This window comes from Xyrauchen texanus, chromosome 28 (genome assembly GCF_025860055.1).
Source record: "Xyrauchen texanus isolate HMW12.3.18 chromosome 28, RBS_HiC_50CHRs, whole genome shotgun sequence".
NCBI classification, from domain to species: Eukaryota; Metazoa; Chordata; class Actinopteri; order Cypriniformes; family Catostomidae; genus Xyrauchen; species Xyrauchen texanus.
Genome location: NC_068303.1, coordinates 19,091,398 through 19,118,571, shown reverse-complemented (window position 1 = coordinate 19,118,571; position 27,174 = coordinate 19,091,398).

Sequence of the window (27,174 nt, the reverse complement as noted above, 5' to 3'; positions counted from 1 at the left end):
CTTTGCTGAAAATGGGAAGGTACTATATGGCTAAAAAAAATGATTGTACCTCATTACTTAAGTGCAATTTGCTACATTTCTCCATATTGCAGGGGAAGAAGCCATCAAAGTGTATAATAAATTTAATTTCATGGAGTGAGAAATTCAAGTAATGTTGTGAACCTAGGAAAAACCTGTTGTATATTCACCACATGGCCCAGAAGAATCAATTGACTCGTATGTCACAGATCTTAAACATAAGGTGAAAGACTGTGAATTTGGTGATATGAGTGATTCACTCATCAAGAACAGAAGGGACAAACATGTTTGTTCAAGACTGTTATGTGAAGGAGACCTCATGTTAACAAAAGCAATAAGCACGTCACGCTAACTAAATTACATCCAATCAAAGGATCAAATCGATGAAGTAGACGTGGGTTCAAGTCGGTTGGAACTAAAAGAAAAGAAAACAAAACAAAAAAAAATCCACCTGACATTTAATTACATATTCTGGCCACAAGATGTCACTAATTGGACAACTTACCTTAACATTATAAAACTGAAAGCACAACATTCAATTTCAAGTTGTTGACAGCAACATACAAGCATTACTTTAGCACGCAACCTATGAAAATTTGGGCATGGTGTACAGAATCGACTATATAGAAACTGAAGATGACTTGCTGAGAGACTTTAAGAAACTGTTCATTGTTCTTGGATGTTTGCCAGTTGAACATCACATCAAAACAGATCTCAATATTCCACCAGTGATACATCTACCTAGAAGTAGTCCTGTAATTCTCAAAGACAAAATAGTGGAAGAGTTATGCAGTTATGGTGTAAAAGCAAAGGAAACAGATCCAACAGACTGGTATGGCCACAGTAGTGAAACCAAACAAGATACATTTACATTTATGCATTTGACAGACACTTTTATCCAAAGCGACTTACAGTGCACTTATTACAGGGACAATCCCCCTGGAGCAACCTGGAGTTAAGTGCCTTGCTCAAGGGCCCAACAGTGGCATCTTGGTGGTGCTGGGGCTTGAACCCCCAACCTTCTAGTCTGGTAACCCTGAGCCTCAACCACTGAGCCACCACTGCCCACTACTACATCAGATACAAATGTGAATGGATCCACAGGACCTCAACAATGCAGTAAAATGTGAACAAATGTAGACACGGTCTACTGACAATGGAAGTAGTATCCGGCATACCAAATCCAAAGATATTATCTGTTCTTGATCCCAATTAAGGGTATTGGCTAATAAAACTAGATGACAAAAGCATTGCACATTCAACACCCCAATCGTGAGGCAGAGCTTTCTTCACCTCTACACTTCAGTGTGTCCTCGGCAAGCAAAGACTTCCTTCGTGCAGTCGCACAGATGTTAGATGGTCTGGAAGGTGTAGATCAACTTCACAGATGATATCCTTGTATGGGGAGAGACAGTTGAAGAACATGACCACAGATTCGTCAAACTGCTACAAAAAACAAGATAATGGAATCTAAAGATATACAAGAACAAGTGCCAGATAAAAACATCAAAATCAATTAAAATATCTCGGACACATAATTTCAAAAGAAGGTCACAAGCCAGATGACAAAAAGGTGAAAGGAGCCCTCATGAGATTCATGGGTATGGCACAATACCTTTCCTTTTCGAAAGCTGCTAGAGGAAGAATTTGAATGGCACTTGAAGGAAAAACAACAAAAAAGCTTCACAAAGATGAACAACCTGCTAAAAATGCACCAACACTGAAATTCATTGATGTGTAGAACTTTCAGCTGATGCCAGCTCTGAAGGCATTGGAGCAGTCATTTTACAAGAGGGAAAACCTGTTGCATATGGATCACGTGCACTCACAGATGCTCATAAAAGATGAGCACAAACTGAATAAGAATTACATGCCATTGCTCACAGATGTGAAAAATTCCATCGTATGTCTATGGCAAAGAAGTGGAATTTGAAAGTGATCATAAACCATTTGAAAGTATCTTCAAGAAATCACTGCACAAAGCTCCACCCAGGTCCCAGCGAATGCTTCTAATACTTCAAAGATACAGCCTGAAAGTAGCATGCAAACCAGGTAAAGAGTTGCACATTGCTGATGCACTGAATGAGCACACGAAGACTTACTACATCAGGAGTTAGAAGTAAGCTAGATAACATTGGCTGCCTTTGTCTGATGAAAAGCTGACAATCTTCTGCTATGCAAAAGCTGCTGATCCAGAAATGCAACTACTGTGCAACATGACCATTGATGGATGGCCTATTGAAAGTGGCGCTGCCCCAAAAGAGATTCAAGCATATTGGACATTTAAGGAAGACATTAGCTTTGTATAAGGACTCCTTTTAAAATCTGCAAAACTCATTGTTCCAAACCAATTAAGACCAATTAAAAGCAAAAATCACGAATCATACCTTGGAGTTGTAAAATTCAAAAAAAGAGCCAGATATGTTTTATATTTGCATGTAACCCAAATTGAAGAATTTGAATCAAAATGGTCAGTGTGCAATTAACACAAGAACAACAATCCAAAACAACCATTTACACAGTATCGCATCCACTACCAGGTAGACCGTGGTCAAAGACTGGCACAGATCTATTCCCATACAATGGTTCAGTGTACTTAGTACATTCTTTGTAGAATTAAATTCGATTTTGTGGTCTGCGCCGCATTGAAGTGAAGCTTGGATGACTCGCATAAGAGATGACTCGTGCTATCTTATCTCTGAAGCACACTGTAGTGCCCTGGGTTCTTCCATTGTGCTGCGAAGATGCATGTTTCACTTATGTAATTGTGCTGAACAATAAATGTAGCTGTTGAATACTTCATTTTTAACTTAACTTAATTTCAGTAGCATACTATAATTTCTTAATACTGTGAAAAGTAGAAAAAAATAAGTATTGTAAAGAGAGTAGTTGTAATTTGTTACTTTCCACTGCATCCAGATCATGTGAAATTGTCTGGTCACAGGTCATAGATTTATTGTGTCCATTTTAATAATTTTTGTAAGTTATTGACACATGTTCTTTGACAAATACATAGTACTATAAGTTGTTATTTATGACTTCACATGTTTGTGTTAGTCTAATAATTTGTGGTTTTACTGTTTTATTTGAATGGTAGTAACATTCTGCTTTGATGATTATTATTGAGAAAAATTATACTTACATTTAATCAAAGAAGTGAAAAGTGAAAAGTAATTAAAATGAGGACCAACTTACAAAACTGCAGTCATTCATAATAAGTACATTTGCAATTATCTACATTTCTAAATTGAATTGGTCACTCATGCAGAATGAGTGACTCAAGCACATGGATTACTTGTTTGATACAATGAAAATGTATTTTGTGTGTATTGGCTGTCCTTTCCCCGCCAAACACGGAATTTTCCGGGTTTTATGAAAAAACGCTTTACCGCCAAACACGGAATTTTCCGGGTATCCGTGTTTTAGGTGGTATACGGTAAGGAAGACCCGCGCGCATGTTTTGAAAGAGTACGCAACTCTTTGATCAAAGAAACAGACTGCGATCGTCTCAAACGTGAAGTGGAACACCATACTAATACTAAAGCACTTGTTTGATAAAAATGCCTTTTTATCAGCTTTTTGTCCGAAATGTTGTTTTTGACAAAACCTACCTCTGTTCAAGTGGCAATAAAAAAAGAACAAATGAAGATAAAATAAAATCTTTTTTTTTGCCTAAAAGCAGAGGCTCAGATCTTTATTTTGATATATAGCATCTTCATATACTCATGGAAGAAAATATTCTGCGGGCCATTAAAGTTTAGCGAAAATCATCAAAAACCCTGGCGGTGGCTGGCAACTTTTTTTAAAAACGCTGGCGGGGAAAGAGTTAAGGCTAATGATTTCTGCATAAGAACAAAAAGCTTGGTAAGTGAACAATTGTGGTCTTTTAAATGAATCAAACAGTATACAGTATATTGTAACAAATAATACCTCTTATGCTTGTCTTTCAGATAAGAGTTCCCCACCTCTGCATTACTCAGTGTCAGCACTAATAACATGTTGCAAAACATTTCTTTGCACTTGCATGGTCTTTTCACGCTCAGTGATGTAATACCCTATCAAAGCCTGGGGAGAGCACTTAGATATAATGCAGCCGAAGCACAGGGCCAACCTTGCACAAGTCCTGGGTGGGGAGAGCATGAGTAGACTGTGTCCTGATATGGAGGGAGCGGGTGGTGATAGATAATGTTGTGACAGCTGTTTCTTGCTGAGTTTTTTCTGCCCCAGGTCAAGGAGTGGAGTGGTGTTGAGTCAGCATAGCCATGATGCTGTGATTTAAGTCCTGTGTCTCAACAGTAAATCGATCTGGAGTGGAAGAGCCTGAATGGTAAGTAGCAGAGAAGCGAATCCAGCAAGGTTTTCCTCGCACCCAGGCAGCACATTGCACTTTCTGACAGAACAAGCCTAACACTCCCAAAAGCCTATTCAAGCTCATCTAATTCCTTAGGTAAATCACTACAGAATATGTCTAACCAAGAGTCTTGTGCTGTGATACAAGTGAAAACAATTATTCGCTCTCTTGTGCAATAACATCTAAAGTGAACTATAGCCATTTCTAGGATGATTTTTCTCTTAAAAACAAAAACAATTAAGTTATGCTGCTATAAACACCAGCCAGACATAGCAACTTTGGCCCAACCAATTGTGTGAGTATGAAGTTGGACTATTTGTTTGTCCAACCACTGGAGGTGGAGTGTTCAGGAAACCTGTTTGAAAATAGTGGCAGGGAAATTGCACACTTCATCTTTATAGTGACAATTAATCTGACACAAACATTGCTGCTCACAAGAACAAGATGCTTCCATGATTTGACTAGAGTGAGACTGCTCTGTGGTGATGACTTTGCAGATATTCTAATGATCTGTTTCAAGTTAATAAGACTACTACATAAGGAACTATTACAGCTTTTTTGGTTGGTACTATTTCCAAAATATTATTAATTGTATTAATTCCAAAATTTACACAAATGCTCAAGGTAGACAATGTAACAAAATTACTTTTGTTTTTAATTTTGCTATCGTATAGAATTTGTCAAGATAAATATCTGTGTGCTTTGTACAGTACTGACACATTTGTTTTTTTTTTGTTTTTGCCTAGGAGCGTAATGCTTTATTCTTGTATGATTGCAAGGAGGCTGATAACTAATAACTGTTATTAGCTTAGCTATGTAAACTGTGTTTGTTGCTGTCTTTCCTGGTCAGTGATGTGTGATCTTTTTCATTCCAGGTCAGTGCAAGTCAGACTCAGAGTGTTTCTCACATTAAGCAATCAGCATTCATTACACCCCAGTGCTGGTACTGTGATAACACGTATAAACTGGCCCTTCAAATGACAATTCATTCAATGTCTATCTTTGTACATTCAAATAGCTTTGTAACGCAAAAGTTCTATTTTATACTTTTTAAAGGGACCCAAAAATGAAAATTCTCTCATTATTTACTCACCGTCATGCCAACCCACTTTCTTATGATGAACACAAATGAAGATTTTTATACAACTATTTCAGCTCTGTAGGTCATCACAATACAAGTACATGGGTTCCAAATCTTTAAAGCTGCAAAAAGCACATAAAGGCAGCATAAATGTAATCAATAAGTTTCAGTGGTTTAATCTAAGTTTGTCCCAATACCAATTAGTTTTTGTTTTTGAGAATGAGTATGAGTATGATACCTGCCCCCCCCCCAAAAACCCCTTATCAACAGTTTATTTAAATGTCATCAACATAATGGTGTTTAAATAAAATAAATGCATTAAAACTGTAATCAAATGAAAGTATACAAGCACTTGAGCACAAATTGGATCCAATTCCAATACCAGTATCGGTATCAGGACATCCCTAACTTCAGAAGCAATATGGTAGATGTGGGTGAGAAACAGTCCTTTTTTTCTATAAATTCAATAACATTTTTGTTTGCTGTTTTTGGCTTGTTTGTAATAATTTTTTTCTGGGGTAGGATACTGGAATCTTTTTCATCGATATCATGATGTATCATTGCCTGGTTTACAGTGGGTCAGTAATGAAAGCAAATGGATTATAGGGGTTGGAGGGAGATGATCAGCTGTTCCCTTTACAAAAGGCTTCACTACGATGTTGCGCTGCTAAGCGCTACGGGGAACAGCTTTCGCTGTGAGCCGAGCTGAATAATGTGTGGAACACGTCAATGGACATTGACCGGAATTTATAGCCTCGGCTGATGTAATCATTAGATGCACCTGAGGCCAGGCTATAAATGGATACGTCACCAGGTGTCGTCAGAAACTCTTTTTTCAGAGCGATTCTGTTTCTGTGTGTTTCACACACCCTGTCAAAACTTTCTTTCCTCTGTTAGGAGTTAGAATCAGTTAGACAGTGTGCAGTGAACTTTGTTCTTTGTTCTCTTTTCTCTTCTGTTTAGAAAATATTATATATATATATTTCTAAAAAAGAGAGAATGACTGAAAGCCACAAACGGTGTGTGTTCCCCTCTTCTCGCTCTATAGCTGAAGACGACACACATCAGTTTTTGCTGTTTGTTTGGGAGCACGCTGCTCTCGCGTTGCAGCAGGGTGGGTGCGAGCACTGCGATTTGCTTTAACAGGCAGAGTGCGTCGTGATCGCCTCGCTTGCTTCCGGGAGTCAGCACTCTCGAAAAGAAGATCGTTCGTGGGGCTCTTGCATGGTTTTGGCTGAGGAGCAAGAGACGGGTTGATCCCTTTCTCTCACTCTCTCCCCAAACCCAGCTGTTTCTTCACATGATCTCGACGCTTCTCGGATCATGAGGTGGATCGCTATTCTCTTCCCGCCTCCGAGCTTTCCGTCCGCAATAAAAAATCTATGGAGGAATTGCTCGATGTTGTTACTCGTGCGGTTGCCAGATTGGTCTGGCCACGCGAAAAAGAGACCCCCAAACGCTCCAAATTAGGAGATAGATTTTATCTTCCAGTCTAAGGAAGGGAACGCCTCATGGGTTCCTTCCCTTCTTCTCCATGAGCTTTTTCGCTCATGGAGAACCCCTAAAAAAATAAAATAAATAAAAATAAAAAATATATATATATATATATATATATATATTTTCTTCCTGTGTTCACATACCCTCGACGTCATTATATTCGACTGTCGTGGGTGCTGAGGCACGGCGGTATTCAGTGATGCCGCCGGTCGAAGAGACGCTATGGCTATCTCTGCCGGGCTCGGCATCATCACTTAGAAGCCCTCTCTCCCTCAAAGCCTTGTAGGACAACCTCCACTTTAGTGGGAAGGGCTTATCAAGCAGCAGGTCAGGCTGGTGCTGCTCTGCACACTATGCTGTTTTACAGGCGTACCAGGCTGACCCCCTGGACGACCTGAGTGTGGGTTCTGCGCTTGACGAGCAAGCCGCAGACCCGCCTCGGTCCTGACTGAAGGGAGGCTCAAAAACAAAGCGTGGCGAGTCGTGCTCCTCCTCCCAGGGATTGGGGACAGTCTCGCTGCCCTCGCCAGCCCCGAAGCAAGACCCAAGAGAAAACCCCGAAGGTCTTGCACCTAGATTAGGGGGTAGCTCCCCTCGGGACGGGGCGCGTGTTTCACTTCACCCCTCCCGGTACCCCCTCGAAGCCCCCCATTCCCGTCACCTCTTGGTGTTTCGGGTTGCAGAGGCTTCCATCAAAATTGGGTGTTTTCGCTGTTCCTGCATCTTATTCAGGACGCGAAACACCCAACAACCCCTCAACAGGAAGTGTTAAAATATAATACCCATCTCAGAGATCCTGGCAGCGTGGAAACTCCTGCCGGATATATTCTTTTTGTGGGTCTTATAAGGGCGTCAGGATTTAATTCACTCGCCGTTTTTCCGTGTTTCAACAGCGTGTTCTCACTACCGTAAACCGGATTTCTTTTTTTGTAAAAACAAAAACTCATTCTCCTGGTTAAAGGGGCCATGGTATGTGTTCCCCTTCCAGAGAGAGAGTTAGGTTATTACACTAAATACTTCCCGTTACCCATGGAGGGTGAGGGGTGGCGTCTGGCTTAGATCTTAAAGCAAGTCCAAGATGATGCCTGTCAAGACGGTCGTGTCTCAAGCCCTACAACTCGTTTGGCTGGTCACCATCGATCTTATGACGCACTTCTATACATCATTTAGAAGTTCTGCCACAACATGGAAAGTTCCTGAGGTTCACTTCCGAGGGCGAAGTCTTCCAGGGTCAGGTTCTTTCACTCAGCCTAGCCATTTTTACCCGCACATTCACAATGCATGATGTAGCGCTGGCTCCTTGCGACTCCGGGGCATCTGCATTCTGAATTATGTAGACGACTGGCTGATCCTAGCGCAGTTCCAGGAACTGGCAGTTCAGCACAGGGACATCGTCTTAGCTCATCTGTTTCTCTGGGGTTGAGGCTCAACGCCAAGAAAAGCGTCCTCTCTCCCACTCAGAACACTGTCTATCGGGGCATCGTATGGAGTTCAATCTCAATGTGGGCACAACTGTCTCCCGCTAGGATTGAGTCCATTTAGATCACCCTGAGCAAAGTCAGGCTAGGTCAAGGTTGCACTGTTATCAGTATCAACGATTTCCAGGTCTCAGGGCGAATGCGTCCACAGTGATCCCTCTGGACCTTCTGCTCATGAGACCGTTTTTGTTGTGGCCAAAAGCCAGGGGATTCTTCCAAGGGCCAAAACCCCTAGGCTAAATAGGGTTACACGCCTCAGGCTTCGTTCCCTTTCTATGTGGTTTAGACCCTGGTTTTCTGCCTTGGGTCCCACTCTAGGTGCATCTTGTTGTCGCAGGCTGCTAACGACAGACGCCTCCCTGATGGGCAGGGTAGCGGCCTTAAGTGGTCGTCCAGCTTAAGGGGATAGGAGGGTCGTCAGCTCGGTTGTCACAGTCACTGTCTCGGGTTGATGGCTGTATTTCTGGCCCTGAAATACCTCCTCCTGAGGCTGCCATGTCTTGGTGCGGGTGGACAATGCAGCGGTAGCCTCTTACATAAATCATCAAGGAGACCCACGTTCTTGTCAGCTGTATTTCTGACATGTTGTGTTCTCCTTAGGGCCCAGGGCAAGCTCCTGTCACTCAGGTCTGTTATATCCCTGGATGCCCGTATATGGGAGCAGATTTACGGTCCAGACAGAAAATACCAACGGGGGAGTTAAGAACTCCACCCTAAGGTAGTAGTTGCCCAGAGTTCGCCAGCAAGGGTTTTTGCCTCTTACTGATAGCACCGCACTGGCCGAACAGGGCTTGGTTCTCGGAGCTAATCTCTTCCCTCGATGGCTCGCCTTTGGCGATGCCGAACAGGAAGGAGCTTCTGTCTCAGGCACAGGGCAATATTTCATCCCTGCCCCAAATTGTGGAATCTTTCATGTTTGGCCCCTAAGGGTACCAACTGAGGGACACAGGGCTCTCTCCTGAAGTTATCGAGACCTTTTTAAATGCCGGGCTTTTTCCACTTGGAACAAGTTTGGGTGAGATCTTAGGGCAGAAGAGGACCTCTTCGCCTCTATGAATAGCGCAATGTCTCCTCTACTTCTCCCTGAAATCATCCAGCCCCCTTGGGTCTGGACGTTAAGACACATACATGACCCAGAATGCGTCTGTATGCGTTTCTTTCCCCGGTTTCTCTGCTCCCGGGAGCCTTGGCAATGTTCACCAGCAAGGGTCTTGCCTCCTATTAATGGCGCTGCGCTGGCTGAACAGGATATGGTTCTTGGAGTTAATATCTCTCCTTGACGGCTCGCCTTGGGCGATTCCGAACAGGTAGGACCTTCTTTCTCAGGCTCGGGGGACATATTCATCCCCGGCCCAAATTGTGAAACCTTTCATGCTTGGCCCCTGTAGGGTACCAACAGGGCTTTCTCCTGAAGTTATCGAGACCATTTCAAGTACTAGGGCTCCCTCCCTTGGAACTGATCTGAGTAGATTTTATAGGGCAGAAGATTACCTCTTCGCCTCTGTTGATAGCGCAATGTCTCCTCTACTTCTCCCCGAGTCACCCAGTCCCCCCCCTCGGGGGTGCTGATCGTGGTGGCGCATACATGGCACAAATGCTCCTGCATGCGTTTCCTTCTAATAAGTTCAAATTACAGAACCAGCTAACTGCCAGTTTGCTTCAGTTCTGGATTTTCTGTGGAAAGAACTGTCAGCGGGCACTTGCCTCGCCACTGCCAGGTTCTATGTGTCTCCCACTTCGGCTTGCCACGCCTTGGTGGGCGGGGTGCCCTCTAAGAGGCATCCTTGCTAGTACCTCTTCATAGGGTAAGACCCCCCTTTTTAAAACCTCTAGAGTCAGCGTTTGGTAGACTTTTGACTCTCAAGATGGTTTTTCATATGGCAATTACGTCTCTAAGGAGACTTGGGTACCTACAGGCTCTGTCTCTTTTGCCGGCCTGTTTTGAGTTGCCCCAGGTAGGACCAAGAGCATTCTTTGCACCCTCACCCTGACTACCTGCCCAAGGTGCCTTTCTCGACCCTTGGCCAGTCATTCTCTAAGCCTTCTGCTCCCTGCCGTTTGTAATGCCGGAGCAGCTAAAGACTACTCAGACTTTGTCCAGTCTGTGCCCTTCAGAATTATGTCCACCGCATTTGCTAGTGGCGTAAAGTCAGGGCAGCAGTTCTTCACTTTGAAGCCGTGACCGGGTTGTCACTTTGGGTGAGAGACCTTACTGCCCGGGCCTACGAGGCGCGCATTCAAGCTTCGCCAGTAGGTTTTAGGGCGCACTCTTCCAGAGGGCTCTCCTCCTCTAAAGCCTTGGCTAGAGGTCTCCCTCTGCAGCAAGTTTGTGGTGCGGCAGGTTGGTCCTCTCCGCGCACATTCATTAAACTTTTATAGTTTGGATGTTCTTGCCACTCTTGGCTGTTACGCCCTAGAGTTGACACCGAACAAGTTTGTGGTGCGGCAGGTTGGCACTCTCCGCACACTCTAATCACATTTTATGGTTTAGATGCTTTGCTACTCCGGACTCTTATGTCCTTGAGTCGACATCTCAGCCCATGCCTAAACAAGTTTGTGATGCGGCAGGCTGGTCCTCTCCGCTCACATTCATCAGTTTTTATGACAAGTTTGTGTTGCGATAGGGTTCTCTTCGCACACATTCATCAAACTTTATGGGTTAGATGCTTTGCTACTCTGGGCTCTTAGGCCCTTGAGTCGACATCTCAGCTCATGCCTGAACAAGTTTGTGATGCGGCAGGCTGGTCCTCTCCGCTCACATTCATCAGTTTTTATGACAAGTTTGTGTTGCGATAGGGTTCTCTTCGCACACATTCATCGAACTTTGTGGGTTAGATGCTTTGCTATTCTGGGCTCTTATGCCCTTGAGTCGACATCTCAGCTCATGCCTGAACAAGTTTGTGATGTGGCAGGCTGGTCCTCTCCGCTCACATTCATCAGTTTTTATGACAAGTTTGTGTTGCGATAGGGTTCTCTTCGCACACATTCATCGAACTTTATGGGTTAGATGCTTTGCTACTCTGGGCTCTTATGCCCTTGAGTCGACATCTCAGCTCATGCCTGAACAAGTTTGTGATGCGGCAGGCTGGTCCTCTCCGCTCACATTCATCAGTTTTTATGACAAGTTTGTGTTGCGATAGGGTTCTCTTCAGCACACATTCATCGAACTTTGTGGGTTAGATGCTTTGCTACTCTGGGCTCTTATGCCCTTGAGTCGACATCTCAGCTCATGCCTGAACAGGTTTGTGATGCGGCAGACTGGTCCTCTCCGCACACATTCATCAAAAAATTAATGGTTTAGATGTTTATGCTACTCCGGGCTCTTATGCCCTTGAGTCGACATCTCAAGCTCATGTCTGAGACCTCTCGCGTTTTGTGAGTACACTGCACAACCGTAGGGGTCCGGACAGCCCCAATTGCGGTGGCGTGGGTACTGCGTTCCTCGTGAGCGCTTAGCAGCGCAACATCTTAGTGAAGCCTTTTGTAAAGGAACGCCTCGGGTTACATGTGTAACCCTTGTTCCCTGAAAAAGGCGAACGAGATGTTGCGCTGCTTTGCCGCACTGGGACGTCCCAGGACTGCTCTTCAAAAAGAAGTATCTGACGACACCTGGTGACGTATCCATTTATAGCCTGGCCTCAGGTGCATCTAATGATTACATCAGCCGAGGCTATAAATTCCGGTCAATGTCCATTGACGTGTTCCACACATTATTCAGCTCGGCTCACAGCGAAAGCTGTTCCCCGTAGCGCTTAGCAGCGCAACATCTCATTCCGCCTTTTTCAGGGAACAAGAGTTACACATGTAACCCGAGACGTTTGGCCTGTTTCGTGGGAAACTGGGAAAGTCCCTGTTCTCCCTATGGCCAGTCTGCCCCTGAATGTCATTATGCAGTGTGTTGTTAATACATTAGTTAGAGTCTGTGTTTGTGCTTTTGTTGTGTTACATGGATTAATTACTTATTTTCATTTATTATCTACAGGTATTGGCCTTTGAAAAGATGGATTCATTGTTAGCTCAACCATTATTAACGCCCAGGCTACAGCTTGGCCTGCATGATGAAAGAGCAAATTATTGTGATGTTATATGGACATATATTCACAGCTGTGGGACTGAGGGCTTCTCTTTGTAACTGAGGTTCTATTTCAGTCTGAATTATTGAACTTCGATAGCCAAGTGCATCTTGGTTCACCTTTGTCTGTCAGACATTAGCTACACATTGTTTTGACTGAAGTCGTCATGGCATAGAATTGACTTAAAATTGAATTTCTAGCACAAAAAATTTTTCAATTTTTAAAAGAAGCTTCCTAGTGAAAAGAGGATCAACAATGAAATGGCTCTCTGGAATACTTGATTCTGATTGGTCAATTGCACCATTCAGCTGTCAAAAATTTCTAAATAATGACCACTGTCCATAGCAACACTTCATAACTGACTTCTCATCTGGGCTAAGCTTATAAAATTATTTAAACTCAGATCCATATTTTATGTCCATGTATTTTTTTATTTGACATGTAGCAGTGGTATAAGATTATTTTGCGATAATGACTGGCTGGATATGTAATCCTCGCACCCCAAAGTGAATCATGTGTTGTTTTCAGCCTTGGTAATATAGCCACATATAATGTTGGGTATTTATTTGACTTTGCATAGTTTGTTCTTGGTTTTCAGGATGAAGACATGTCAAACAACTTGTCCATGTCAGCATCTGACTAATTTGGCTAGTTCTGCCAAGTTACAGATGAATTTGCATCTAAATTTGCATGTGTAACATTTGAAGGATGTGACGAGAGCAGGAAGTGCAGCAAATTTAATGATGAATAAATAAAACAAAAATACAAGACAGGATGAATAAAACATAAACAAACAGCCTCGAACTCGGAGCACAAACTAGATTTACACACGTTACTGACAAAGGATAAACAATAGGGCAATGTAAATACATGGATAAACAAGGTAAATGAAACACAGGTGAGAATCAGTAGGGAACCGCTGGAAGTGATCAAAGCAGGGGGATTATGGGAAGTGTAGTCCGGGGGGAACAGATGACAGAGGCAAAACCAGGGCAGACAACAGTAAATCGTAACATAACCATGGGCATTGGCTCGTTGGCTGTGGCAGGCGTGGACTTGTTGGCGATGAAACACAGGTGAGAACCAATAGGGAACGGCTGGAAGTGATCAGAGCAGGGGATTATGGGAAGTGTACTCAGGGGGGAACAGAAGACAGAGGCAAAACACAGGGCAGACAACAGTGAATCGTGACGGCATTTAAAGTTTGACTGGTTTATAAAGCATGTTTATTTTGCTACCCTAACTTTGTACAATTATTTGGTTAGTTGCATTTTGCTATTTGCATTTGCTGTGTGTAAACTTTTCAGAACACTGTGACCCAGTTGAAAACCACTGATCTAAAAAGCATTTGACTGCACTGCCAGCAGTTAGCAACAATGATAATTTGTCCAATCTGTAAGAAATTGCACCATTACAAGTGTCAGCAAAACACGTGCGTCCCAAACCGCACACTTCTACAGTATTCTACATCGTAATTTTGAAGTTTAAGTGGTGCAAGTAGTATGTTAACACTGAAAATGCAACAAAAAGAAGTGTACTATTGGTGCATCCCAAAATATACAATTTTGTACTATTCTACGTCTTTGTTAAGTATTATTGTTGCAAAAGTATGCAAACACTGAAAAAGCAACAAAAAGAAGTGTACCATTGCTACATCCCAAAACGCACACTTCTGCACTACTCTACACCATTTTGTAGTGTAAGTAGTGCGAGTTGTATGTTTACACTGAAAATGCAACAAAAAGACGAAGTGTGGAGTGTTGGACACTTCATGCACTCAGCATTCTCGGCTTGTAGTACATAGTGGAAAGAGGGGGTTATCTGGCTATGTTGCTGGTCTGACAAAGCAATTGCAAAAAATAGATAATGTGGCAAACTAGCAAAACAGTAGAGACAGCACCTTACAAATGTGTGTTGAATGTTTAACCATCGCCAATGCAGTATGAATATCTTCATTATTCTGTGTTAAACTGAGTAGTAACACATCACGTGTTTAAAACGCCCTTTCCATCACTGTTAAATGACGAATGCTTCAGTGTAATAAAAAATATTAAGTGTTTCATTTAAGATGATGATACACTTTGAAAATTCATACACTACATGGCTGAGTTCACAGTGTATTCTGTAAGCACATTGTGTGTAGTGCGTCATTTGGGAAACAGCATATGTATCCTAATGATTCACTTCTTGGGCCGTCAAAATGGAGTGTGGAATGTTGGACACTCCATGTACTCAGTGCTTGCGGATTGCCGTTCGTGGTGGAAGGGGCGGTGTCTGGCTATGCTGCTTGCCTGACAAAACAATTGTAAATAATGGAGAATGTAGCAACTAGCGAAACTTCAGTGAAAACAGCACAAATGTAAATCTAATGCTTTACCATCAACCAATGCTGTGTGAGTATGTACGTTGTTTGTAATACAAATTGTTGTACTGAGGTTGGACAACATGCTAAAGCTAGTGACAACACAATGCATGCATTTGAAATGTCACTTCCAACAGCTGTTAAACTGTGAATGATTCTGTGGAGTAAAAAACATTAAGTGTTCCATTTAGGATGATACCACACTGAAAATTCATTGTTCCCTTTCCCTAATCTATGCATTTTTATTACTTTATCTCTAACTTCTGTGGAATTCTCTTTGGTCTTTATTTTCCTTCAGATTCACAGCCTGACCAATGATCCTTCAACAATGTTTTTTTTTAATTCAGAAAATGTGATTGCAACCGGTGGATGCCAATTAATGCCAATTTGTTTTATTGGTGTAACCTGGCAGCTTCCACAACACAGGTGTTGAATACTTATGCAAGCAAGACTGTAACTGTATGTGTAGATGATGTCCATCCTCCACTGCTCCGTTGCATCAAATAAACATATGATCATGTTGTTCAGTCTTTCACATGTTTTTAGATCTTCCAATAACTTTTATTCCATCTTTATTTTGTCATATTTTGAAAGTTTCTCTTCACCTTTCACATTATCCACTAGCAGACTTGACTAAGCGTAAACATGATACTGAAATTGGCTGATTGGCTTGACTGGTTACTCTGATAATGATTGGTTATGAACATGGAAGGAGATAAATGTATTTTGCCTCTGTTTGGTCTTTATTAGATTATTTTTGAATGGAAGCAGATGCCGTTGCACCATTTAAATATCCATTTTGATTGGTCAATTTACTAATGAGTGGAGGCTGTATGCTGTCAGCCTCCTCTGGCACTCATACAGATTCATACAGTAATTTAATCTCACCAGTCTACCGTACATGAAAGAAAAATAAATAGAAAAACATATTCTACCATTAAAGACATCTGAGTTGTGTATGTTAGTAGGTAAACTGATTAAAACAATGTTTATTTTTAATATATTCTTGAGGAGGCTCTGCCTCCCTTGCCTCCTATGACCAGCCGATGCTGAATACAAATACATGTGAGGTGAAGTGCACAGTTTTTTTTTTTATGTCAAAATACTTTCTCCTATTCATGATGTATATTCAGAGACAACTATAAGTAGCCTAACCCATTAATAAATGTATTTTCTCTATAAATAAATAAATGAAAACACTCTTCTCTGTAGCATGCTTTGAAGCATTATCAAAACATTGATCGATTTTCTTTTTTTGAGCATCACAACCAGCTCGATTTTCATTTTTTGAGCTTCACAACCAGCCAAACATAGCAACACTGTCCCAACCAATGGTGATCAAAACATAACCAAATTAATGCAGTAATTATAGAGAAAACTGACAAATTTATTAAAGTGTTCAGTGTCCGTTGAATTGGTCTTGGTCTTTGTGCTTTGTGAATGAGGTGCAGTGCCTCTACAAAAGATAGAGATTACATATGCTGTAGGTTAATATGCAGAGTCAGTGTTCCAGAGCAGTGCTGATGCCTGTCAGATGCCACTGTAGATCTTTGCTCCCACTTTGTGCATATACAATGTGTGTGTGTGTGCGTGCGTGCATGTGCGTGCGTGTGTGTGTTGAAAAGAAAGAAACAAAAGAAAGAAAGACAGAGAGCAATGTAGGACCAGGAGGGTACTTCCCAAGCTCAGAATGCTTCTGAAGACATATACTTAAGAGCTTAAACTGTTCTGATTCATATTGTCCATCAAGCTGTTTAAGTAATTGTTCCAGCAGACAGACATTAAGCACATGGACTGTTTGTTCCCATACACTGTTTTTTGTTCTTGCAGAGTACCCTGGAGGGTTCTGCCATCTGTTAAAGTGGAAGTTCACCCAAAGTTGAAAATTTTGTCATCATTGAGTAACCCTCATGTTGTTCATGCTGTATTTTATCCATTCGTCTGTGGAACACAAAAGGAGATCATAGGCATAATGTTAGTCTCAGTCACCAATCACTTTCAATGTGTGTAAAAAAAAATATGCAATTAAATTGAATGGTGACTGAAGATAATATTTGGCCTATTATCTCTCTGTTCCACAGAGGAGAGTACATAATGCAATGTTGGGACAATATGAGTAAATGATCACAGAATTGTAGAGATATCCCTTTAACAGATTGCTGTTACATTATAGAAAAAATAAAGATCTATCAAAAACTGCACTAGTATAAGAGAAAGTGACATAGCTACCGGATAAGCAAATGTGTTAGTTAGCTATTTTGTTAGCTGAAGTTGCATTTTAAACAAATCATCTGTGACAAAAACTAAACAAAAACCCCAAATCTAATTATAATTTTGACCAGCTTGCACACAACATTTTTGATGTTAAGACAGTAAATGATTCTGCACTAAATGTGGCACTCAATAACAAATTAGTAAACAACTGTAGATATTTTAAAACTGAACTTATGTTAATGAGATGCTGCTAAGGCTAGAGTCCTTAGAAGCCTTGGATAATTAGTTTGATTATAAAGCTGATCAATTAAAAAAAATAAGTTGACATTCTCGTGATCCACACATGAATGCTGACTTCATTAAATATTCCAGTAATGTGTAATCTGGCTCAAAAGCCAAAGACTTTATCCAATATGACTGAATCAGTCCCAAATAATTATGGTAGCAGTAAGTTCTTCCCTTAACCTAGCCTTGTACATACATGACAGGCACTCTGACCTAATCATGCTTTTTTGTTCTGGTCACATCCACCGTCTAGCTATCACTCAATGATAAGTCAATGATTATCTTTAGTACTGTCACCAACAGATGTTGCACATAAAAGAGGTTGACATGTTACATGCATGTCCTGTAGGACATGTACAGGACATGCATGTAATGTTATAAAGCCTTTGGTATTCACACATAGCCATCCAGGAGTATAGTGTGGTTTTTGAACAAATTCTAGGCTTACATTAAATATTAGTTTTAGGTGCACTCAGTAAAATGTATGCCCAGTTACAGAGGATTATCAAGATAAACCGAGTAATATTAAGCTGTTCATATGATCTCAACATGACGGCACTCATGCATGTGCACTCAGCACCATATGTAGAATAGAGCAACTTTTTCCTTAAGACGGATACCTATGAGTGTTCATACATACATACTGTGTGTGTGTGTGTGTGTGTGTGTGTGTGTGTGTGTATATATATATATATATATATATATATATATATATATATACACACTCACCTAAAGGATTATTAGGAACACCTGTTCAATTTCTCATTAACGCAATTATCTAATCAACCAATCACATGGCAGTTGCTTCAATGCATTTAGGGGTGTGGTCCTGGTCAAGACAATCTCCTGAACTCCCAACTGAATGTCAGAATGGGAAAGAAAGGTGATTTAAGCAATTTTGAGCGTGGCATGGTTGTTGGTGCCAGACGGGCCGGTCTGAGTATTTCACAATCTGCTCAGTTACTGGGATTTTCACACACAACCATTTCTAGGGTTTACAAAGAATGGTGTGAAAAGGGAAAAACATCCAGTATTGTCCAGTACGAAAATGCCTTGTTGATGCTAGAGGTCAGAGGAGAATGGGCCGACTGATTCAAGCTGATAGAAGAGCAACTTTGCCTGAAATAACCACTCGTTACAACCGAGGTATGCAGCAAAGCATTTGTGAAGCCACAACACGCACAACCTTGAGGCAGATGGGCTACAACAGCAGAAGACCCCACCGGGTACCACTCATCTCCACTACAAATAGGAAAAAGAGGCTACAATTTGCAAGAGCTCACCAAAATTGGACAGTTGAAGACTGGAAAAATGTTGCCTGGTCTGATGAGTCTCGATTTCTGTTGAGACATTCAGATGGTAGAGTCAGAATTTGGCGTAAACAGAATGAGAACATGGATCCATCATGCCTTGTTACCACTGTGCAGGCTGGTGGTGGTGGTGGTGTAATGGTGTGGGGGATGTTTTCTTGGCACACTTTAGGCCCCTTAGTGCCAATTGGGCATTGTTTAAATGCCACAGCCTACCTGAGCATTGTTTCTGACCATGTCCATCCCTTTATGGCCACCATGTACCCATCCTCTGATGGATACTTCCAGCAGGATAATGCACCATGTCACAAAGCTCGAATCATTTCAAATTGGTTTCTTGAACATGACAATGAGTTCACTGTACTAAAATGGCCCCCACAGTCACCAGATCTCAACACAATACAGCATCTTTGGGATGTGGTGGAACGGGAGCTTCGTGCCCTGGATGTGCATCCCACAAATCTCCATCAACTGCAAGATGCTATCCTATCAATATGGGCCAACATTTCTAAAGAATGCTTTCAGCACCTTGTTGAATCAATGCCACGTAGAATTAAGGCAGTTCTGAAGGCGAAAGGGGGTCAAACACAGTATTAGTATGGTGTTCCTAATAATCCTTTAGGTGAGTGTATATAAAACTTACCTATATAAAGTGGTTGGTGAGTCTATTTAGTCTCACCAACCACTTTATATAGGTTCACCTACTTGTTCATGCGATTATCTAATCAGCCATCTAATCTAATCAAATTTTTTCCCATTCTGATGGTTGACGTGAAAATTAACTGAAGATCCTGACCTGTATCTGAAATATTTTATGCATTGCACTGCTGCCACACAATTGGCTGATTAGATAATCGCATGAGTAAGTAGGTGTACAGGTGTTCCTAACAAAGTGCTAAGTGAGTGTATATATACACAGCATATTGAGTGCACCTTTAAAGTTACAAGGGTTTTAATATACTCTCAGATATGGTTGTAATACACACATATAGTACATACATAAGGTGGATATCTCATATCCACAACTTAACAGCCAAGGATTTAAAGGCTTCCAAAGCCACATACCTCTAGAATACAAGTAGAATGTTTTAGTGTCGTCACGGTACCAAAATTTCAGTAGTCGGTACCAATACCAGTGAATTTTCACTTTTATTACCAAATTTAACAAATTAACAGCTGAACTAAGAACAAAAATATGCCATTGAGCAACACTTCAAGTTAAATATATTATTCTTTAATTATAACAAAACTGAACAATGTATGCTTAAAATATTTTTGAACACATATAAGATTTGCTTCAACTTTTACTTTAAGTTTTTACCAAGTACTAAACAAAAAACTAAATAAACAAGCATACCATAGAATGAATAAAAAACTATTTCCAAACTAATGAGCAAAGTGCTCTCATATTAATAAAGCTGCATATTGCCATATTGCAGAAATGCACAGTGAAATATATTATGATTAAATAAGTCTATTCTTATCTAGCTGCATGAAGCATCCGCGCTCGAGGGAAGAGCGTCCCCCGAGGCAGAGTCTCTCTCAGCCGGGTGCAGTTTCTATCTCTCCCCCTTAGATCGGGACATTCACGCAACTCATAGAAGAGGCGCGTAGAGTTTATAATTATTAACATGAGCTGCTTCTGTATTACTTGAACTTTAATAAAGCTATAACACATTAAAATAACTGCATTTAAGATGTAACGCATGTTTCCTTTTAAGAGCTCCGCTTATTCCACAACGAGAGTGCTTATGAATTGATTATTTTTTTTTATTTTTTATAATTCCCTAATACTTTGGGATCTACATAAGATGAAGCTGTGAAATTTTAGAGTGCATCTGGACTGATCTGTGTAATTCTTCTCCATCAGGCGTGATCTGCAGTGTGCTATCACACGTCATCATTACAGTTACGTTAAATGAGATCAAACGACTATTAGACAACATTTTCTCTAAAAAAAAAATTTCCGACATTGTCCGTAATGTCGACTAAACGTTTCAGCCCTAATGCAAATGATAATATGCTTTTAAACTCACCTGCTTTATTTGCTTGAATAAATCCAGGTGTCTGTCTTTCAGGTGCTTTATTAGGTTTGACATGTTTCCTCCTTTCGTCAGAAAACTGTGAAAGCAGCGTTTACAAATAGGTTTTTGCTGATCTATGATGTTTCCCTTTTCATTAGCCTCAAATCCAAAGAATTTCCAAACCTGGCTTTTTCCACTTTTCTTTTCGACAAGATTAAGTTGAGGCTCCGCAGCAGCAGCTACTTTGCTTGTCGTCATCTTTTGCTTGCTGTGAGCGTTCGAAAGACCCGGTACTCGGGTACCTTCAGAAATTCTGGTATTGTAAATTGTTTTTTTGTTTGAGTACCGACCTGGTACTGGAGTACTGGTATTTTTGACAACACTAGAATGTGTCTCTGAAACTGCAAATTGGAAGATTCTCTCTTTCCAATACAAGGAGCGGATGCAGTCATACATTTCCTCTAATGCAACAATTCAGCCACAACCATACTGTTACCTATTCAGCCTATTCTTAATTACTTATGCATGCAGAAATCTGACATTTCCAAACAGTAAAGAAATTGCGAATGCATGAAATCCCCAGCTGTCTTTGATTTAATTAAGCTGAGCTCCCTATCGATTCAGTTCACTTGACATAGCAGTATTGGGGAATTCCTTCTCCGACGGCCTAGTTGAAGCCCTTGTATAATAACAGCAATATTATTATTGCCAATGGTGTTTGAGCCCCGCCCCTTTAGACATACAGTTGGCCTACATAAGCAGGTGCGTGAACACCATTTCTTCATCCTTCAAGTCTGACATCGTCTTGTCTTGACTATGATAATCATTTTGTCTTGAACAGTCCTCTCTTCGCCGTCGACGGACAACCTCCAACGGACGGGACTTCCCTGCAGACACAGACAGGTTGACTCATTGCCTGTACCACTCAGCTCCCCACAGCATTATGGCAGGAGATATTTTATCCTTTTCATATATACTGTTCGTATTAATATGTTGATGTATCACATAAAAGAGCCGCTTGTGTACAACACGTCTTTTTCAAGATGATGTTCAGCAAGTTTTCCGTATGAAAGCGGCACATCCAGCCATTAGATGAAAATGAGAGCTGCGTTTGCTGCTCTCATTGAGACTACCCTCACTGCAAGATCATGAGTCTCCAAACGCTCTGCTCAAGGATCGCCCTCGTTCTGAGGGACGATCCTGCCTCCCATGCACTCCCACCCACCTTTTCTGTGTTAGATCTCAAGGGTTCACACAGTGAGGCACGACAGGGCCATGAGTTTGATTTGGTTGAATTTGAGGAAGACCCTGCGATCCCCTAGACCAATGTTGCGTCTGCACCAGTACAGTATCCGTGTGATGAGGTCTGGCCCTCTATTGAAGTGCACGGCCGTATCACGTTGGTGGTTCTGACGAAGGGGATGATGTTGTGTCCCTCACAGCATCAAATATAAGCAAGTGGTCTACAGAAGATGTCGGCCTCCCTTCCCCCAGTGAGTGTGAGGAGTGTGTGCATGTCACTGATAAAAGCTGATTCGCATCCCCTTGCGGGTGGTTGAGGAGCTCGGTTTATAGTGGTCCCCTCCAGTCGAGCCAGAAATATCTCACCTGGATGAGTGGTCCTGCAGTCTGGTCGCCGATAAAAGACTGCATAAAAGGCAGCGCCATTCTTTCAGCGCCATTCTTTCCGGAGATCCGGCTTGCGTGTTAACTCTCCTCATTAAGTGTTGGCCTTAGAGTCAGAAGGCCACAGTTCAAAACCAGCCGTCGACTCAAGCTGATACGTGCCAAGATAGTCATGATTGTTTCGTGGTGGCCTCAAGATGGTAGGTCACAAAAACTTACCAATGACTCTTCCACTACCCTATTTCATATCAGCGCAGGGCAGAGAAACCTGCCCCCTCTCCTCTGGCTCCGCCAAAGACAGCCAAGCCATCCAATAGTTTCAGTGTTGTGTTCAAATAGAGAACGTTCTTGCTGCGAGATACCACATTCATACGCTGCTCATCCTCACCGGATATGCCTGTATGATAGACAAGGGTGTTCCTTTGTGTTATGTTCACATAAACAATGCTATCACACAATAGAGAAAGCGCTGATTGCATCTGCACGCGCTGCACCTGCTTAAAATGCATGCACATTTATACGCTGTTCTCCTCACCAGTTCACTGGGAGATTGCATGTGTATTATTTCTGATTGATGATTTTCTCACACAATGGAGAAAGCACTGGTTGCATCTGTTCGCACTGCACATGCTCGACACATGCACATTTATATGCTGTTCACTTCTCCTCCTCACCGTAGTTCGCTGGGTTATTGCATGTGTATTGTTTCTGTGTGATGATTTTCACATAAACAATCTTTTCACACAATAGAGAAAGTACTTATTGCATCTGCTCGCTCTGCACAGGCTCGAGATGCATGCACATTTACATGCTGTATGCTTCCCCTTCCTGCTGGGGTTTGCTGGGAGGCTTCACGCAGGCTGTTTCTGTGTTTTGTGTTCACTAAACTATGTTTTCATAAAAATCTGAAATGTGTTAGTCACAAATATTGAAACGCACACATTCATACGCTACTCATTCCCTGCCACAGTTCGCCGGAATGATACACAAATATGTTTCTGTGTGTGGTGTTCACATAAGAATGTTCTCACATAAAAGAGAAAGCATTTGCTGTAAAAGGCATGCACACATCACATGCTTTTCACTGCGCATTGGCATAATTCTCTGCTGTCTGGCTGCTCTGGCACCTTGGACAGCTCCAACCTTTTAACAGCATCATGCTTGGTCAGTCTTCTGGCAAAAGGTGGTAATCACGGAGGTGTTCAGTGCAGGCAGCGAGACACCTCTATGCGTCTATGTCTCTGTGTATACAAATTGATGCTCTTCACGTGGTGAACTGCTCCATAGCTGAGATCCTTGAGATGAAGAGCGACTGGACACGGATAACACCACATCAACGCTTAGGTAGCAACTATGTCAGCATACCATGCCCCGGAGTCTGACTCATCCATGAGCAGACATGTTCTATTTTTCAGTTCCTCAAGGGAGCGAGTTGCAAGCTGCGTGTGCTTTCTCTAAGACCACACTCCTTTTAGCCCTGGCCTCAGTTAATCGGGTGGGTTATATGCAGGCACTGTCGGTTGACAGTTCATGTCTACAATTCGGACTAGGACTTTCAAAACCACCATCAAGCCCAAAAAAGGCTATATGCCTAAGGTGCTTCCCCATCATCTAATTCAGATGAGGCGCACTTAATGCATTTATTATGCCCTGTGTGGGCATTACACATGTACTGTATGTGGAGTATATCCACCAGTTTAGACTGTCAGATCAGCTCTTCGTTTGTTATGGAGGATGCCCAACAGGCATGGCCATCTCCAAACAAAGTCTTTCTCACTGGATCGTTGATGCGATTGCTCTCACTTTTGAATCACAGGACGTGAGATGCTCTATTGTCATGAAAGCGCATTCAACCAAAGGCATAGCATCTTCATGGGCATGGACAAACAGTGTATCCCTAAAGGATATATGCTTTGCAGCAGGATGCCCTTCACAGAACACGTTTGCGAAATTTTATAACCTAGGCATGAGTCCTCTCTGTCTAGAGAGCTTGCTATGTCAACACCAATGGGTGAGCCCAAGCTCCTTATTACGGGCAGGATACCTGCTATATTTTTAATAGAGCTGCCTTTGTAGGCTGCTATTCAATTTACTTCCAATAGAAGTCACAAGCATTTCCAATAAGAATAAACCTCCCTCCCAACCTCTGGTGTAGTATACACTGTGTGTATTATATGATTCATATATATTTCCAGCATAAGATTAAATTCCCATCTAGTTGTCACCATGAGGGGTCATTCATTATTCTATACACTTGAAATATGGTTGTAATAAGTCACTGCCTGGCCGGCCCGTGACCACATATACATATTCTTTTACAAGTGTTTATACCCTGGTGTAGCTCTCAGGGTATGGCGCCATGCATGATGGGACTCTGTTCCCCAAAAGCAGTTACTGCAATGTTGAGTGAACTGAATCGATAGATAAAGTCTCCAGTTACACATCTAACCATGGTTCCCTGAGATGAAGGGAACGAGACATTGCAAAACCTGGCCACACTATTAATTTAGAGTTTCTAGGTGCGAGCGATGCGTTCCTGTCCTTCAGTTGGAAAATTCTTAAGAAATAGTGTTTGCGCACCACCTTATATAGGCCAACTGCGTGCCTAAAGGGGCAGAGCTCAAACACCATCGCCAATCATAAGATTGCAATTATTATACAAGGGCTTCAACTAGGTCGTCGGAGAAGGAATTCCCCAAAAGTGTTTACCATAATATCTCATTCCCTTCATCTCAGGGAACTGAGGTAACCAGAGAAGATTTAATTTTGATTCAGTCTATAGCACCCCAGTCAGGCAGCCATTGTCTGAATTCAGCCTTGAAATCAGATGTATCAAACATGATTGCACACATGTGAATGCTGTGAGAAAATATGCCCATCAGCAACACAGCTTTATCACACTCTACCTACTGTGGTGTAGACAGTACTGCACCAAAATCCTCCTGGGGCACTTAAACATTTGATGAGGGCAGCCTTGGCACTCTGCTCGCAACCACAAGTCTACCTATCTTAAAAAATATTTTTTAAGATAGGTTAAGCTTTCATTTTAATAGGTCCTAATATCATAGCTCTGCATTTAGTAAAACCACAAAGTCACACTCTACAGTCTTGAATATCTAAGGAATAATCATCTCCTCCTTAAATGTGAGAGCCCTACAATGCCCCTGCCTCTTTTGCTTTTTTTGCTTTTTTTTAAACTTCATGCCCCTCATGAGTTTGCATAAAACAAATGGCAACTTACCGCCTCCCCAGGCACTTCTAATGATGAGGAGTGTAATCAATGTTCTCTGTTGACCTTTCTATGGCCATTCATCCATATAAATGTTGCATTGGAAAACAAAGAGTAAGATGTTGGGGTAGTGGAGTGGTGGGATACTATGATGGTAGGTTTCTGGGCTCTGAGAGAGGGAAAAGGAGAGAGAAAACTTTTCAAAATCAATTAATTTAAACATCTATGTTCTATATGCAAAATGTCTTCAGGATTTAACTTGCAACAATAATAACTATGAATCTGAACCCATAGATTCTTGTGAAAGTAGAATAAGGTGGTTCTTATGGATTTTGCTCATTAATCAATTTCATCATTCTTATTCATGTATTTATTTCTTAATTTTGTTCATTTAAAAATGTATTTTCACTTCCATTGTTTAGCCCATCCATAATCAAAACAATTTGCCTTGTATTTGTGTCCTATAGTGTTCTCATTTTATTAGCTATGGAGTTGCATTGCCACCCTGTGGTTATTTTATAAAGACATCAAATAATTATCTGAACAAAACAAGGCTGTGTATGAATAACTTGAGCAATATGTTAAAACAGAGGAAATGGCACTCTATAGAGCACTTTCTATTTCTGATTTATCACTCTACAGTCTCAAAAAACATTTTTTTTTTTTTTTTTGTCTTGCCTGGAAATATATTACTAAATAGCCTGTTAAATATAAATAGTTATTGAGCCTGATAAAACTGATGTGGTTAAAAGCTGAATTCTTAAGCAGCTTAATGTTGAGTAACATATATTTTATTCACAATCAAATAAAGAAAATCAGATAAATAATGAAATCATTAAGGGTGCTTTGTCAAATCATGACACCCTTTGAACTTCAGCTGATATCGAGTCATTGTGGCGAATATTATAGTGATTAGGAACAGTAGAACAAATAATAAATAATAATAATAATAATAAAATAATACAAAAACTGCTCTTCTACAAACCAAACATTTGTTAAGAGGAAAACATGAGGCAAAGCAACCAAAGAACAGGGGTGGTTTCTTAATTTGCCCCCTGCTGATGAAGATAAGGCATACAATAGGATATTGAGAAGGTCTTTCTTTTAGCAGTTGGCCAGTGTTTTGCTATCCCCATGAAAATCTATAACCCCCAAAGCCACTATGTCTGCCAGCACAGCACAAATAAGACCAGTGTTACATGACCATCTGAGGCCACCAGTAGGTTGAAGAACTTAAATGAGTATGAGACTGAAGTGTTGAAGTGTTACCCTGAAAGAAAAAGGTTTAAAAAATGAATAACAGTTGGATATTTGTTATCGACAGGGTTTTTATATCTGCATTTCATGTAACATTTAATTTTAATATCATAACACAGATAATTAAAAGACAGGTATACAAGACTAATATATGTTGCTATGCCACAGCAAATTCATTAAAGGTGCACTCGAAATTTGTTTTTCGTCTTGGACTGACACTGACACCTGAGGCATGGATGCAGTATCATTCAAATGCAATGTGTTTAAACATAGGATTGTTAGCTACTTAGATCAAGCGAGAAATATTGTAGTTATGTGATCTTAACATGGCAGCCCCCATGAGGGGACCCTCTCTGTGTAGAATAAAAC